General features: G+C 39.1%; 1 protein-coding gene across 2 annotated transcripts in view; it reads left to right on the top strand.

Annotated features, from left to right (window-relative positions):
* FRMPD4 (FERM and PDZ domain containing 4) overlaps positions 1-17045 on the top strand; it is a 351431-nt gene that overhangs the window by 25105 nt on the left and 309281 nt on the right. The window lies entirely within an intron of this gene.

Raw genomic sequence — 17045 nt, 5'->3', positions numbered from 1 at the left:
ATCTCAGAATAAAATGAAACAATTGTGTAGTGGGTGCACTTTTATCCCTGTTACAGGAATCTTATTACAGTGCTCCTTTAGGAGGCATTTATTGAAATTATTTGACAGTAAATATGAAGAGAGATAATGAGTAGAAAGTATTCACAAAGTATTTTCTCACAATATTACTCTCCTTTGATGTCTGCCTTTTACTGATGAATTTAGAATTTCACTTTGAATATTATTTTAATTAATTTAGAGAAAGCTCTTTGATTTACTATAATATAGTTAAAATTCTGTTCATGTTACAATATTAAACTTCATTCTAAAGGGTACTAGATTTTCAGTGTTTTTAAATCCCATTGGTCTAAAACAAATCTGCAATGAAACATCTGCCTAATCATGTTCTTACAGTCACAGATAGAAAAATGAAAATAATCCCAATGACTAAAACTGCTTTTCTAACAAACTATCCTATACTAAAAGAAACCCATCCTAAAAAATGAAACTTTACAGTAAGTTAGTTTTAATGAGAACTGGAAAGGCTGGTGTGCTTACTAAGACAATTGACTGTCAAAGCCAACTAGTGAAAATGCGTTGTTCAGTAAATGTCTATTTTATTTACAATAAGATGGTGTGAAAAATGTTAGGCATGGAAAAGAACACTCAAGGTCTAAAAGATCTTATTACAATGTCAAAACAAAACAACTTTCTTGGAAATTATGCTAGCATCAAAATATAAACTGTGGCATAGGAGTGAATGGAGAAACTCTGAATCAATGAATATAGAAATGTGGATTTCAATGTCTCTGTAGCAGCATATAGCTTTAATAATGGCTATGTCTATCTTTGAATTGACATGCAATTAATGATTTACTGCTTCTGGAACATACAAACTCTAGGAGATTACCCGTGATGTTTGAAATCCAGGCTGGATATTTCAGGAGGCAAACTGACTTGGATCCTTTAGCTCTAAAGTTTTATTATATTCTTGCAAGTTGCAGATCAATTCAGTAATCAGGGTGATAAAAGCAGTGAAATCTAATTTTCCTGAATGCTTTTACTGTTCTTATTTTGTAAAGAAGGTGTGTTTTCAATTTAAATTGTAATTTGGAAGGTTTACACCTAGATGCCAAGGATGTCTGCATAGCACCAAGTATGGCTGCCTACGTCCCTGTTGGTAACCTTGTATACATCAGACATGCAATTAATTTAGATTGCATACAAAATCATAAAATCTACAGATTAAATCATGGGAAGCCTAAACTAAACTACAGAATAACAGCTTTAAATTTTCTCCTTTTTCAAAAATTCCAGCCTTACCTTTACCCTTCCCACTGTGCGGTGATAGCTCTTTTACTCCAACATCCTCAGCACCTCAAAGACTACCATGCTTAATAAAACAAATACAAAAAAGCTGTTTCTTATTGCTTCCATAAATTGTTGAATTTCTGCCCACCTTTGTGGCCTAAAATCTCTGACTGATAGATTCCAAACTCCGTACAGTGATTGCTTACAATCTGACATGAATAACCTAGAATGAGGAAGAGATGGAGTATCCAAAATAGGGTGTAAAACTGTGTAAAATATTTGTGCCTGGTTCCAGCAAATTGTGAGATATCAGACTACACGCCTGCATTACCCTGATTTATAGACAAGCCATTGATATTTTAGGGGGCTTTAAACTGGTATGAATAACATCTCCCTGTCATCCCAAGGACTCTGCTGTGTAACTAGGCAACCATGCTATAGAAAGAGCATTGAGTATAATTTTTTTAATTCCCTAAAATGCTATAGTTATTTCTCCACATTGTTCTCTAATTTTCTCTAAAATGCTGCATGACCAAACAAGTCACTGGTTTGCGCCTTTGGACTATATTGTCCATAGTGATTATATTTACTTATATTGTGGGCGATCTTAGTAGCTTACTTCTGGCTTTAATCCTTGTTAACAATTACCAGTCATTCATTTTTACACTTTGTGGGAGTAGATACAAACCAAAAATATGATCAGTTATTCTTCTGCCCCGATGACTCTTTTGTGTAGGATGCCGCGGAGCTCTACTTGGTCATTACTCCTTTTTATCTAAGAGGTTGTCACTGTTTTGAACTGTATTGACACCAGTAGGCTAATGACTCTTCACATGGTGCTCTCTCATCTAAACAATATTAACGACTTTCAGTTTTCCCACCAAGTTGGCCAAAATTGGGATTTCTGTGAGAATTTCTGTACGATACTTATTGCAAAAGATAGAGAAAAGACACCGGCAGACTGTTGATAACAGAATTTGTACCCGTTCCCCTACTTTATTAATTTTATTATCAAGCAGTCAAAAAAATTGCAGATCCATTAGAAGATGTGGATTGCAGATAGGTAGACGTTGTTTGTGCCTGATGTCTCAAGTGGAAAGTGCAGAATGAGATGAACTTGGATGGAATGAACGTAGTATGAATGTAACATTAAAGTTACCCCTGGCTTTGTCACGTCTTCATAGGATTAGACCAATATAAATTTCTCAAAGTTAATGCTCTTGTTTACTACCCAGAAGCCTCAAATGGGGAAGTATGGATGCCCACTTATTTCTGTAGATAGACTTGGGAAGACTGTTACTTCAACTGTTCATTGTGCACTCTTTTGTAAAAAGACTGCCCCTAGATTAAATTGAGCGTTATTTTTGATGTAAAAATATCATTTAATGAGCAAATCTTGAAGACATGACTTTCTTAATTACAAGAGAATCAAGATTATGCAGAATTACAATTAAGTGCCATACATTATTTGCAATGGATATTAAGCCTTGTGCTTCAGGGTTTAAATCCATCTTTGTTCAGGTGTAGGGATGAGACTTGCATGTGTGGTTATGTGTGTGCGCAGACTATCTCCCATTTTCTGTTATTGGGTTCCTTTGAAATGTAGCATAGCTACTGCCAGAGAGAGGATACTGGTTCTGAAGTCTAATCCAGCACAGCAATTGCTGATTGCCCAGTCTTCCCCAATGCCTGTTTCTAAAGTGGAAATATTAGCAGTGCTATTACAAGAGTCTTCACTTCCCCTTTGCCTCCCCTCCCCTCGCTCGGTAAAATCAGTGTAATGTAGTGATGAAATTTCTAGCAGCTGCTTGAGATTAGCCCCTGTTAAGCTTCTGCCACTGTTTCTATGGAGGTACTTTCTCATTTGTAGCACTGGCAAAATACTAGTTTGCACAGACTATTGAATAGACAATGTGTTAAACAACACACAGTAATAACATTATGAAGTAATGAAAGAACATTTGTCCAAGAGGCCAATTTACTGTACTAAGAAGACATAGATGAGTGCACAGAAATTTATATTAGATGCATAAGATGGATTTATTTGAGTTCATAATGGAGATTTAGGCAATATATTATTTACTTCTTTGCACTTTGTATGTATTCACTTAGAAGGCTGTGTGGTAGATATCTGAAAACTAACCTGCTTTTTTTCACTAAGTATTGAAAGGGAATAAGAGCAGTAGTTCTCTACCTTGAAAAAATTCTGTGAATTATTATGTATTTGTAAAGCTGGTTAAAACAGAAATTTTCCCATAGAACTGTATCCAAAGTTGTCAGCTTACTTGTTTATTTTTAATCTCACTATATATTTTGTGTTGTTTTTTTTCTTACAAACCTAATTTCTTCATAAATGCGATTGCCTGAAAGCTCTGATACCACAAAATGCAAGTTTCCAGCCCTGAGGTTTACAGTTGAAACCTTGAAAGCATTAATGGAGAGCTCTCTAAAAGCTTCGAGGCCAGAAGGGAGACAAATTAAAATGTACCACTTTTTAAAATCTTGTTTTAAAAATCAGTCTCATGATGCTTTGGGCTCCGATCCCATTTCTGAACGTTTGAGCTGCACGCATAAGATCTGCACGCTGTAGTGCATAAACACAAAGGATCTGAGTTAATGGTTTGTGCCTAGGCTTCCTTTATCTTAGGTTTTCCTTTGCACACACTTCATATTTGATTTTGCTGGATATTTTGCCTGAATCAGACCGTTGAATCATGAACTCTTCAGATCACAGATCTTAGCAATCTCTACAGTTTTTTTGACCACATGCTCTGTCCATATCCCAATTACAATGAAAGTTAAAAAGTAAGTAAAAACCTTAATATACTTTCCAGAGCTGCTTAGGAGCTCTTTCATCTTTCATCCATATTTAGCCTTCCATTTAAAACTGTATCTCCATTTAGATTAGGCAAGATGCTTTGATTTGAATTCAGTGGCAAATTACTCCAGTTTGCTCAGATAAGTCTAGACTTCAAATGACTGCAGTCTTATTACTATTGTGCACCGTGTCTCCTTTGCAAACAAGGTTGCAATTGTTTTGATACTCAAAAGAAAGAATGAAAATGTGAAGAAAAATGTATCAATCCACAGAGAACTGGACTCAAATGGAAAGTGCTTACAAAGGTGTAACACTGAGTGGGAAGTCAGATAAGAGTGCGAGACTGAGCAAGTGCCAAGAGACTGGGAGTTTCTTTTGGCAGGATAGATTGCTTCAAACCGTACTAAGGAATGAGGGTAAAATTGCATATGATGGTGTAAGCAAACAGCCAAGTGGGGATCCAACAGTGGAAGGGTACATTTGGTATAACAGGTATTCCTCTTACTACAGCTTACAAGACAGTCCTCTGTTCCTCTCATTTTACTCTGATCGACAAATGGGTGAACGGTGCAAACTTACCTTATCATAGACAGTAATTGAGGTAAACAACTTAGGAGCACAATCAGTGTTGGACAGATGAAGGCCCAACCCTACTCTCCCTGCAGAACCCCCCCCACCAAACAACAACAACAAAACCCCCAAACCCAACCCAAACAGCCAAACAGTCAGACCTTGGATGGACAGAATTGGTTTCAGGAAATGTTTGTAATCAGTCTCCATCAACTTCATAGGTACCCGGAGAGAACTACAGGTATAAGATGACTTTCAGATAAGCAGAGTTTGTTCCTCACAAATAGGTGGCAAATATCTTAAGCAGAAAGTTGATGTGAGTAGTTATGACTCCTACTGTGTGATTCTAATGCATCTTCATACTGCAATGGCTCCTTGACAATTTAGCAGTTCATCTGGCAGAGACATAGGGGAATTGGGCCCAGGAGGATGGCCAGAACTACTATAGTGCTCTAGTAGAACAAGAATAATTGTTCAAGGGGATGGTCTGATACAACTAAAGATATATTTTTAATTTTGGATGTTTCAAAAACTCCAATCTTTTCACATGTTTACAAACCATACTAAAACAATCTAATAAACCAGATGTTGTACATTTCTCCTACAGATGTGTTTCTTTAGGCAGTATTAAATTGCAACAGTTGATACTCAGAGACTGGGGCAGATTTGGATTTCATGGGCATCTGATTTATTTCTCCAAAGCATGTGTTGTGCTCTTTTATGGGAGAGGGACCTCTTGGAGGAAGGAGAGACTGTTCCTTCCCTTAGGGCTACTGAGAGTCCTCAAAAAGAGAACACTCAAGAAACTGCTGGATGGCGTAAGCAGGAAAGGTATAGCAGGGGGTCTGGAGGTCATGCATGGTTTGAAAGACTACAGTGAGGATGAGAAACTGGCCGAGCAGGCTCTGGAGGTGAAGAGAAGAATTCTATGAACAGACAAAGCAGAACTTGCTGCCATTCAGCAAGCTGTTGTTACCTGCAATCATGGACTACCCCTCAAAACACACTGAACTTGCAAGAAATCTGTAGAATATTTAATGGCTCCTTCTGTAATTTTTCGTCTCCCTTTTAAAGAAGTTAAATTTTTAGGTTTTAGTTTTCTTGGGGGAACTCATAGTAGAAGGCCTTGACACTTCCACCTCAGTGATCTGACAAAATTGGGATTCTGTCGTGAATGCATGGCTAATTCCTGGCTCAGTATGAATTGAAGAAAGACTTTCACAGAATCATAGAACAGTTTGGGTCAGAAGGGACCTTAAAGATCACCTAGTTCCAACACCCCTGCTACGGGCAGGGACACCTTCTACTAGATCAGGTTGCTCAAAGCCTCATCCAACCTGGTCTTGAACACCTACAGGGATGAGGCATGCACAGCTTATCTGGGCAGCTTTCCAGATAAACACAAATATGGGTTGACCAAGCACTTTTTGTACAACATATTATGCATGCAAAAAGTTGTTTTTGAATCTTTTGGAGATCTGATTTCTTTTGCATGTTTGTTCTCTCTGTTCCTTGGCTAATATTCCTTATTAATTGTCACAGCAACAGATTATTCTTATTCAGCATCTTGAACTGAAAGAAACCCTGAGCCATTATGCAAACTCTGTCAGTACCAGCCCCTCTCTGGACTGTAAAAGGATTTGAAATTGGTAGTGAATAGTAAAGAAAAGTTAATTTTAAAAAAGAATATAAAAAGATAAAATTTTAAAATAAAAATAAATGTGATGGGTAGTTACTAGAAATGTATATTTAAATTCTACAATATTAGATCTGCAAACTGTACCCACTATTTAGGTCTGTGAATATTATCTAAAAAAATGCATAAACAAAATGGGATTGCATGTTCAAGAAGTTTGAACTCGATGATCCCTAAACCCAGCAGGTTACTCTGCAGTATCATACAGATATCAAATACTACACACTAAATACCAGACTTTTGCAGCTATGTTTATAATCTACTTTTCTCTGCTCTGCCACAGGAAGCAAAGAACACAGTCCTAGTAGTCCTTTTGAGAAACATAGTGCTTGGCCCATCAGAACAATTAGCAGTTAAATATTGTAGCAAATCACGGAATCATAGAAACACCAGGTTGGAAAAGACCTCTTGGATCATCGAGTCCAGCCATTCCTATTAGAAATGTAGTGTTTAGCTTTTCAAACGTAATCTAGAGAGGTTTTTTTAGGATTTTATAGAATCATAGAATGCTTTGGGTTGGAAAGGACCTTTACAGGTCAGCTAGTCCAATCCCCTGCAGAAGCAGGGACATCTTCAACTAGATCAGGTTGCTCAGAGCCCTATCCAAATTGACCTTAAATGTTTCCAGGGATGGGTCCTCCATGACCTCTCTAAGCAACAGGTTCCAGTGTTTCACCATGCTCATTGTAAAAAATGTCCTCCTTATTTCCAGCCTAAAACTACCCTCCCTTAGTTTAAAATCTTTACTCCTTGTCCTGCCAAAACAAGCCTTGCTAAAAAGTACTTTAGTACTTTAGTAAAGCCTTTGACACAGTTTCCCACAATGTTCTACTTGAGAAACTGGCTACCACTGGCCTGAAAAGGCACACCCTCTGCTGGCTTAAAAACTGGCTAGATAGCTGTACCCAAAGAGCGGTGGTAAATGGAGTTAAATCCAGCTGGAGGCCGGTCACAAGTGGTGTTCCCTAGGGCTCAGTGCTGCATCCAGTCCTGTTCAATATCTTTATCAATGACCTGGACGAAGGCACTGAATGTACTCTTGGCAAGTTTGCGGATGACACTAAGCTAGGAGGAAGTGTCGATCTGCTGGAGGGCAGGGAGGCTCTACAGAGGGATCTGAACAGGATGGATCAATGGGCTGAGGCCAATGGGATGAGGATCAACAAGGCCAAGTGCCAAGTCCTGCACTTGGGGCACAACAACCCTGTGCAGTGCCTCAGACTAGGGGAAGAGTGTCTGGAAAGCTGCCTGGCAGAGAAGGACCTGGGGGTGTCAGTTGACAGCCAACTGACTATGAGTGAGCAGTGTGTCCAGGTGGCCAAGAAAGCCAACAGCCTCTTAGTCTGTATCAGGAACAGTGTGGCCGCCAGGACCAGGGAAGTGATTGTCCCCCTGATCTCAGCACTGGTGAGGCCACACCTCAAATACTGTGTTCAGTTTTGCCCCCCCCCCTTTCTGTAAGAAAGACATTGAAGTCCTGGAGCATGTCCGGAGAAGAAACTGATAAAAGGGCTGGAGAACAAGTCTTAGGAGGAGCAGCTGAGGGAACTGGGATTGTTTAGCCTGGAGAAGAGAAGGCTGAGGGGAGACCTTATTGCTCTCTAAACTACCTAAAAGGAGATTGCAGAGAGATCAGTGTTGGTCTCTTCTCCCAAGTGACAGGTGATTGGACAAGTGGTAATGGACTTAAGCAGTGTCAGGGGAAGTGTAGACTGGACATTAGGAGAAATTTCTTCACAGAAAGGGTCATTGGGCACTGGCATAGGCTGCCCAGAGAGGTGGTTGAGCCACCATCCCTAGAGGTGTTTAAAACGCTGGTAGATGAAGTGGTAGGGGTATGATCTAGCAGTGGACAGGTACAGTTGGAATTGATGATCTCAAAGGTCTTTTCCAACCTGATGATTCTATGATTCTATGAAAGTCTGTCTCCGTCTTTCCTGTAGGCCTCCTTTAAGTATTGGAAGGCTGCTATACGGCCTCCCTGCAGACTTTACTTCTCCAGGCTGAACAACCCCACCTCTCTTAGCCTGTGCTCATAGCTGAGGTTCTCCAGCCCTTGTATCATTTCCATGGCCCATATCCTTTTTGTGCTGAGAGCCTCAGACTTGAACACAGTAATACAGGTAGGATCTCAACAGAGTGGAGTAGAGGGACAGAATCTCCTCCCTTAACCTCTTGGCCATGCTTTTTTCTTGATGCAGCCTAGGATATGGTTGGCGTTCTGGGCTGTGAAGGCATATCGTTGGCTCATGTCTAACTTTTCACCCACAAGCACCTCCAAGTCCTTCCCCACAGGGCTGCTCTCAATCACACTGTCCCCCAGCCTATACTGAAACTGAGGGTTGCCCCAATCCAGGTACAGGACTTTGCACTTGGCCTTGTTGACCCTCATGAGGTTCAAGTGGGCCCAGTAATATGGCTTGTCCAAGTCCCTCTGGATGACGTCCTGTCCTTCTGGTGTGTCAACTGCATGACTTAGCTTGGTGTTATCTGCAAACTTCCTGAGGATGCACTTGATCTTGCCATCTATATCTTCTAATCCTATGAGGAAATTCCTCATGGGCCAGTAAAACCTAAGCATTTGCTTGTGTAAAGTAGCAAACTGCATTCATGCACTAACTTAAGTTTGAAAGAATTGTCCAGAAAAAGCCCCACTATTGGTATATTGTAAACATATGCTTGTACTGATCTCAGCAGAGGAACACAAGCAGCCTTCCACAGGACATTTTATGTAGTCTTAAAATCACTCATGAAGCATTCATTTAATTAATTAAAATCTATTGCCACAGTTTGTTCCAGGGAAAATAAAGTAGTAACTCTTCTCCCCACCCCCTTGCTTACTGCTCCTCTGCAAGAAAAGAGGAAAAAATTATTTAGAGCTGTGTTCATGCTGCATGAAGCAGCAAGCTTCTTGGCAGTTTCACTGATACTTTTCTGGCTGCTAAGCTTCAAAATATTTCGGAACCTTGGCCATTTTATGTGGCCGGCAGTGATTTGAAAATATCGATGCCTGTTGTTTGCATGGAACAAGTCCTGATTTCTTGCACCCTACTGAAAATCCATTCACATGTAACTAAAGAGAGATAGGATAGGTACTGGGAACTGGTGTATTGATGCATGACCATTTTTTTTCATGGGCTTTGTCGAAATTGTGCCTGGTTTCTTTTTGCAAGAGCTAGGAATATCTGTTAAGTATGTTGCTGCTCTTTCATGAAACAGAATCACTTTTAATTCCTTTTATTATTGCACTTGGATGTAAAATGCTTATCAGTAGAAGATCTGTGTGCAAATCACAAAATTTAGATCAGAATTAGGCAACTATTTCTGCGACAACCCCCACATAGCACCAAAATAGCTACTCTGAAAAGGAGTGATACGAGGCAGATGATTAAATGTCAGTGAATTCTAAAGACTGTTTCTACTTGGGAGCACAAAGAGAGTGATCTTGCATTGTGCTTTAAAATGCCTCTACCCTGTAGCCTGATCTGCACAGACTGACGATTCTTATGCTGTGCATTGGTTTTTTGACTCCCTTTTGACTCCAGGTGTGCATGTCCATGAGCGACCAAGGTGCGTGATTTAGGTCGAAATAGCCTCCCCCAGGGAATGTTCTGCAGCTGACATCCTTGCTTTCAGTTTCAGGATGCAGAGTGCTGCAAAGCGCTAAGTGCAAGACAGGTTTGAGATAATAAGCATGGAGACAATACAGGTCCTGAAATTTCAGGACCAGACTAGAACTGGTAGCTGAAGAAAGTGGTGCAGGTATGAAACACTCATGTCAATGTTTCTTCACAATCTAAAAATCTAGGCAAATAGATTTTGGCTAGCAGAAAACATGGCACAAGTGCCTTCATGTGCAAATTACTCAGCCATGTCATACACCACTTGCTGATGGGTATTAGTATGCTAGTTTTATATTTACTCCCAAATGAAAGCATTAGGCTCGCAAAATGTGACAAATAGTTTCCTACTTGCACTGTACTTACAGAATACCTGTTATCAACTATAGGGCATTTATAAAATTTATAAAAATTTCCTTTGAAAATTCTGCAAACTTCATGACATGTTATCATCCCTTTCAGCTGTGCAGCTCCTGCTGATCTTTCCATATACCAGATTGCCATGATAATTCTTCTCCAGTATTTATTGTTAAGCCACATTAGGGACTTAGCTTCTGTTCTAGAAGCACTACAGAGCCTGAACAAAATCAAAATCCCCAATGATTCTCACTAGCGGTCACTTAAATAAACAGAATTGCCTTGAGCATGCAAAACTCCTTGTTATTCAGTACGCTGCACAAGTAACTACTTTACTGTATTTTATTCTGCGGATAGATTTGCTGTCTTCTCTCCTACCTGGATGAAACAGCATTCTTAATGCAAGCCACATGATACACCTGTCTGTACACACCTTGAATACACACAGTTACACTGAGAACCAACCCTGCTCTACACAGACTGGCAGCTCTGTTGGTGCTGTGGTGAAGAACAGCAGCTGCAGTACGCTATACCCTGCCTAAGCTAAAAGAAATTACCCACAGCCTGAGACCTCACATATAAATTCATGGGTCTACATTTATTAAACCTGCAATTAAGATCAAAAGAACACAATTTAGGGGATGAAATATGGTGTGTATGATCTTCAAAAATGTAGGCTGAAAATTCAAAACTATATGCCGAAGTTTGGTTCTTCAGATAACTAGACAATTTCATATAAGCTTCTTGGTTTTTAGAAGTAACTAGCAATTTCTTTTAATTTGTGAATATTTAGTATTACTGACAGGTAGGCCACCTATCTGCATGTGCCTAAATATGGACTGAGAAAACTAAGTTTTGGCACCTAGATACAATTGCTGCGCCCGTGAAGTTTCTATTCATTGTGAAAATTTGCTTTTTCTTTTTTTCTCCTCCAAGTATAAGTTATTTTGCTCTCATGAAATTGCTTTTCCCTCCCTCAGCTCAGATGGTTGCAGATATTTCCCCAGGAAAATCCACACAGAAAAAAAGCTAGCAATATTTCTTGAGTTTCATGGTGATGTCCTAGAAAAGGAAAACAAACCAAATACTTCACATTCATAGACAGACAAGCTGGCAAATTAATAAGCTGTGACTGAAATCATATTCTGGTACTAGCAAATAATAATAATTTTAAAATATTTCTGAAGATTTTAAACTTCAGACAGCAAAAAATAATAAAGGCTCCACCTCATGTTTCTAATATAACCATCTTGTCCTTTTCTTCTTTCAATGATGTCTTAATACAAAATAAAATATGCCTCTGATTTTTTAACTTCAACACGTATTTGATCACTTTAATCCCAACCGAGCAGCATAGTATATAATACTGGGAAGACCTTAGTGGTAGCCTTTTTTTTTAATATTTTCCTCATTTTAAAATGCTCGTTTTCTCTGAAGTTGCCATGAAATTTTCAGTTTGCAGCCTACTTTGGTTAAAGTATGAAAAAAATGATGGTGGAATTCAGATTTGCCTTGAGAAAGCATGAATGAGGTTTTACTTTTTCCTCAATTTTCCCTTTATTATGAATATATTTTAAGCACACTTACTCGTGCATTAACATTTCACATTGCTTTTCTTCTGATTCATCTTCATGTATTTTCTTATGATCCATGAAATTGTATTTATTCAAACCACACTTAAACACATGACTAACTTTGCGGTTGTTTCTAGTCATATTTTAGACTAAGTAATGCCAAAACCAGGGCTGATCTTATAAACATATCTTAAATATATTCTTGAACGGGCGCTTTTTTTAAGTAAAAGTGCTACTGCAGATAATTCTCTTTCTATATTCTGCTTTGAATATTTCATACCTATCTATTATAGAAAAGTGAATATTTTTTATAAGACCAGTTTATTTTAAAATAACTAATGCGTTAATATTGTCTTATTCACTGAAGCAGAAAATGTTACTATCTTTATGTTGCCTAAGGTCCTGTTCCTTATCTTGATATCATCTGTGTATTATAACATATGAAAACCTTTTTTTTTAATATCAGGTTCAATATGCTGCAAGACTTTTCAGTTCATAATAGAGATCAGTAGTTTTTGCTAACTGTCTTTTTAACCAACCCGCTCGTGTAGATTTGACTATGTTTGCCTGGCTTCAGCAGAACTGTAGCACTAGTTGTAATATCCTTGCTTATTTTGGTCCATGCGATTCAATATCATTTAGACTTCCAGATGTATTTTATTCTTAACAGGCAGAAGAGAAAATCTTATCTGCTATTTAAATTTTCAACCAGCTGCGATTTAAATAGGCATTTGTATGTGACATGTCATGTCTACTACACTAAATCATACAGCAAAGCTGAAGACAGTAAGTGCTTAGTGGTGAGCATGGGTCAGTAAAAAAAATATGCCCGGTGAAACTCTGTTTGGTAAAGGTGCCAAAAATGACATGTAGAAGCTGGGTATATAGATTCAAGGTATGCAGAGGGATTTTTTGATAATGCTCTTAAATGTAGACAAAAATAAAATTGGTTACAATGGTTTTATATGGACTTGTACAGGGATGGTAAACACCAAGATAAAGAAACGGATTCTAAAAAATGTGTGTTTTGAAGCTTCAAGTGTGAAAAAAGAATGTGACAGTTTAAAATACAAGTAGACTACAGTACTACAGAACCTATTACCTGACATAGTCATAAGCAACACATATCTTTAGAAATAACATTCAGTAAATACCAGATCACAACAACAAAACATCTCTTTTTGAAAATTCACATGACCAGCTATGTATTAACTCAATGGATTACTCAATGGATTTTATTATCACATTCCTTTAAACTTGCCATTTCGATATGAGTAACGTTGCAGAAAAATCATGGAAACTTCAGCTGTTATCTCAAGGGGGAAAAAAACATTCCAACTTGATGAATTGAAAACAGTTTTGAAGGTGAGATAAAGCATTTTTAGGTATTTTTTTAACGATTCCGTATCATTAAAACCCTCACTTGACTATCCTTAAAAAACACTAAAGAGATGGATTTTTAACTTATATGAGAAGAAAATTTGTAAGACCTCATGATGTATTAAAATGAAAACTGGACCTCAGCCATTTCCAGGGATTTCATATTATGACTTTTGTGTAGGATTCTACCTGCCTTGATTTAAATTATTTAGGAACAAATTTTACTCATCTTGTAAGTAATAATCCAGATATTATTGGTCCAGCTGCAGGGATGAAAGTTTGCTCTGTATGGTATCCAGGAAAGCCCAAAGCATATTCTTCCAGTGAACATTCAGTGCCTCAGAAGAAAAAATGGAAAAAGGATAAACCCCAGGAATAAAACTAAATGTTTTTCTCATGTAATTCATAAAGATATTTACATTGTATCCTTATTGCAGTTTTCCTAGGAACAAAACTGTTACTATATTCACAAATAAGGTCTTTACAGTGACTTAATTGGTTTTAAAATTAAGATGGCATAACATTTCTATGCGCATTACATATGTCTGCCATTCCCTTTAGAACAAGGAGTGTTATAAAATGAGGCAAACACCCCCTTCTCTATAAATGGATATGACACTGCCATACTCTATGAAATTAAGGCTTTTGCTGCCTCATAGCATATACTAGGATATCCATGATTACACAAAACATTAGAACAAAGTGTCCCAATGGGACTACTTTGGGCAAAAGTATTAAGAAGGTAACAGTACACAGCAACAAAGAATCCTCAAAAAGTGATATTTACTATGGTCTTCTAAAAAAAAGCAGCTAAGAATTCAGCTAGGAACTGATGTCAGATTCCCGCTTTAAGATTAGGAACTTCATGTTCAATCATTGTTTGTTACTGAGATACTAAATACATGTTGTTTTTCTGTCTTTGGCTGTCTGTTCTCATTCAGCTTTTACATGTACCTTTGTCACCTTCAGATGGATTTTATTTCACCTAACTTTAGACATCTAGAAGACAGTCCTCTAGTCAAAAGGACGTATCTAGGCTTCCTCTCATTGGAGCTGATAGAGAAAACCAAGCATCTTCAAAAGGCAATTAATATCATTTTTTTTCTAGAAGGAGATGGTTTTGAGTAATAGGTCCACCACAGTAGCAGGGCATGACTAGCCGAGGCTGGATCTCTAGCTGGTGAAAAGAAGCCCACTGTAGTAACCAAAAGCTTTAAAGGTATGTGCAAGAGTTCAGTCATGACATTGTCTAGTTGATGGTCCTGCAAATGAAGATATAATACCAAAATATGATTTCAAGGTAACGATGATGGCTCCAAAGCCAATCCAAACTGTATATATCATCATTTACTCTTGAACTAGAACAGCATCCACCACCTTGCTTCTTTGGGTAGGCAAATTTAAACATTCTCCTATGCTTCTGACATAGTTTTATATGCAGTTGCTGTGACACCACAACCCAGAGAATGATAAACTGAAGTAGTCCTCTCCCGTGTGCGATTCTCACACAGCAGGACCCCCAAAAACTACGAGTATTAAGCACAGCTGGCAGAAGTACACTTGTCCAGGTTCACTGCTCATGTCTGCACATCTGTGTGAAAGACTTCTGTGATATAATGCTATTAATGGACCTCTAGGAAGTCAGCTATTCCAACAGTATCTCTATAGCCATTCAGGAAAATTTGTACTGTTCCAATAGCTTCTGCCTAGGAAAACAAAAATATAAAAGTGGCTATAAAAATAGCAATACTCATCCATCTGTTTGGAATGCCAAAGAAAGAGAAGAACATTTCAGCTTTGTTTCAAATATTAATGACTTTCCAAAAAGCCCTATCATTTTGGGTATGCACCCCATGTGTACCATACTTTGCCATATATTTATAAACAATAATCTTTTTTTTTGCCTCTTACTCTTTGTTTTGCTAAGCAAAGCTCCTCCAGTCTTCTCTTGTAAGACTGACTCTTCATTACCTGTAACACTCTTTTAGCATCCTCCTGCACCTGCTCTCATTTATCTCAAACGTACTTTTTGAATAAGCTGAGTATGGCATTTCTGATCAGATCTATGCTTTCTGCTTTTCTATATATCTCTACTGGAAATAACCTAGTCAACATATCCTAGGATCATACTTGCTTTTACACTGAAAGACCCTGAAACCACAGAAATTTTACTGATCCCTTAGAACTTCTTCTGTGGCTCTCACCACTATGCTTTAAGGCACCTTTATGTGTTGAGTACTGGAGCATGAAGTGCTCAAGACAAGAGCTTTGTTTGATACAGAACCTATGTATGTGCTTAATTTTATACATGGTATATCATTCCATCGGCTTCAGTTAGCTTTGTAGGATCTTGGCCTATCTCCTCAGCTTATACATAAATAATGACTGTTTTATAAATAAATCAGTTTCTAACCAGCTGAAACTGTGTTATCTTTGTAACTTTTATCAATCAATCGAGGGTGGTACAGTTTTAAAAAATCTGATACAACAATAAGTAAATATACTTACATGTAAGTATCACACAAATATTTTAATGCACGAGCATAAAATACTTCATTTCAGAATATGCCCAAACTGTTAACCTCCACGGCAGGCCAGCAAATGTTTTTTAGCTGGTGGTTCAATGTTTTCCCAGAGTAAATAGATGATCAATCATTCTTTGTTGTCATTGTTTTAAAGAATAGTTTGAAATCCAGTTCACAGTGTGCGTTCGTACTGCCCGTTCTTTTTGTTCTCTTATCAATACAAGTTTTAGTATTAAAAAGAAGAGCATTGTTTTCACCTGGCTGCTGGAGTCTACAGGTTGGGCTCTACTGTCATTTCTGGAGTTCTTGCTTGGTGGGAGAGTGCAGGTGCAAGCCTGCAGAAGAGACCGGAGCTTTGTAAAAGCAGGAAGCAAAGAGCGTATCAATCTATTCAGTGAACAGAGACACAAATAAAACCACCAAGGTGGAGAAAACTCTTTCCCATGCTGAGAATCATTGTATTGCACTGCAGAGCTTGTGCGAAGATGAATGTGAATTTCACCTGCCTTTCTGTCCTGTTCTTTCACTGGAAGCTCACGGACAGCGTAACTCCAGTGTATCTTTAGAAGCCTCCCTGATGCAGGGCAAAACCACAAAGGCGTTTTGCTCCCAATATCCTTGTGGGGGGACATTTCTATGTACTTTGTTTCCACAAGACGTGATATGAAAAGTGTTTGGGTTTAACTACGTTGCCACAAACCAGCGCTGCCACGTTCTTGTCACAATCAGCAAGGCTCCGTTCCTCCAAGTCTCTTTTATGTTAAAGGTAGAGAGGTCACAGGTTGGAGACAAGGGTCCAGGCAGCAGATTTGAGATCCCACCAGGGCGAGGGCTGAAGGCAAACAGGCCCTTCCCCACCCTGGAAGGAAGCACCGAGCAGCGAGGTCGCTAAGGGGAGATGGCTGAGAGGGAGGGGAGCTCTACGCGCTCCCCGGTTTTTGCTTTGGGAGGAGGACTCCGAGCTGCAGCCTCCTTGCGAGGCCCGGGATGCGTGTCCCCCCCCCCCCCCCCGCCGCCCCGGGGTCAGCAGAGCCGTGCCGAGAGAGGCTTCCCCCGAGCCCCCAGCCCCTTCTCCTCCGCCCCGGCCCCGCGGCGCCTCCTCGGGCTGCATCCAGCGGGTGGCGCTCGCCCGGGCGCCCCCGCTCCCCTAGAGAAATAGGGAAACGTCGCCGGCGAGCGGAGAAACTCCCCCTGCTCCAGCCTCCACCTTGCTCA

The sequence above is a fragment of the Phaenicophaeus curvirostris genome, chromosome 1, assembly GCF_032191515.1.
Source record: "Phaenicophaeus curvirostris isolate KB17595 chromosome 1, BPBGC_Pcur_1.0, whole genome shotgun sequence".
NCBI classification, from domain to species: domain Eukaryota; kingdom Metazoa; phylum Chordata; class Aves; order Cuculiformes; family Cuculidae; genus Phaenicophaeus; species Phaenicophaeus curvirostris.
The sequence above is the reverse complement of the archived record's forward strand: the minus strand, read 5'-3'. Positions and strand labels throughout refer to the sequence as shown.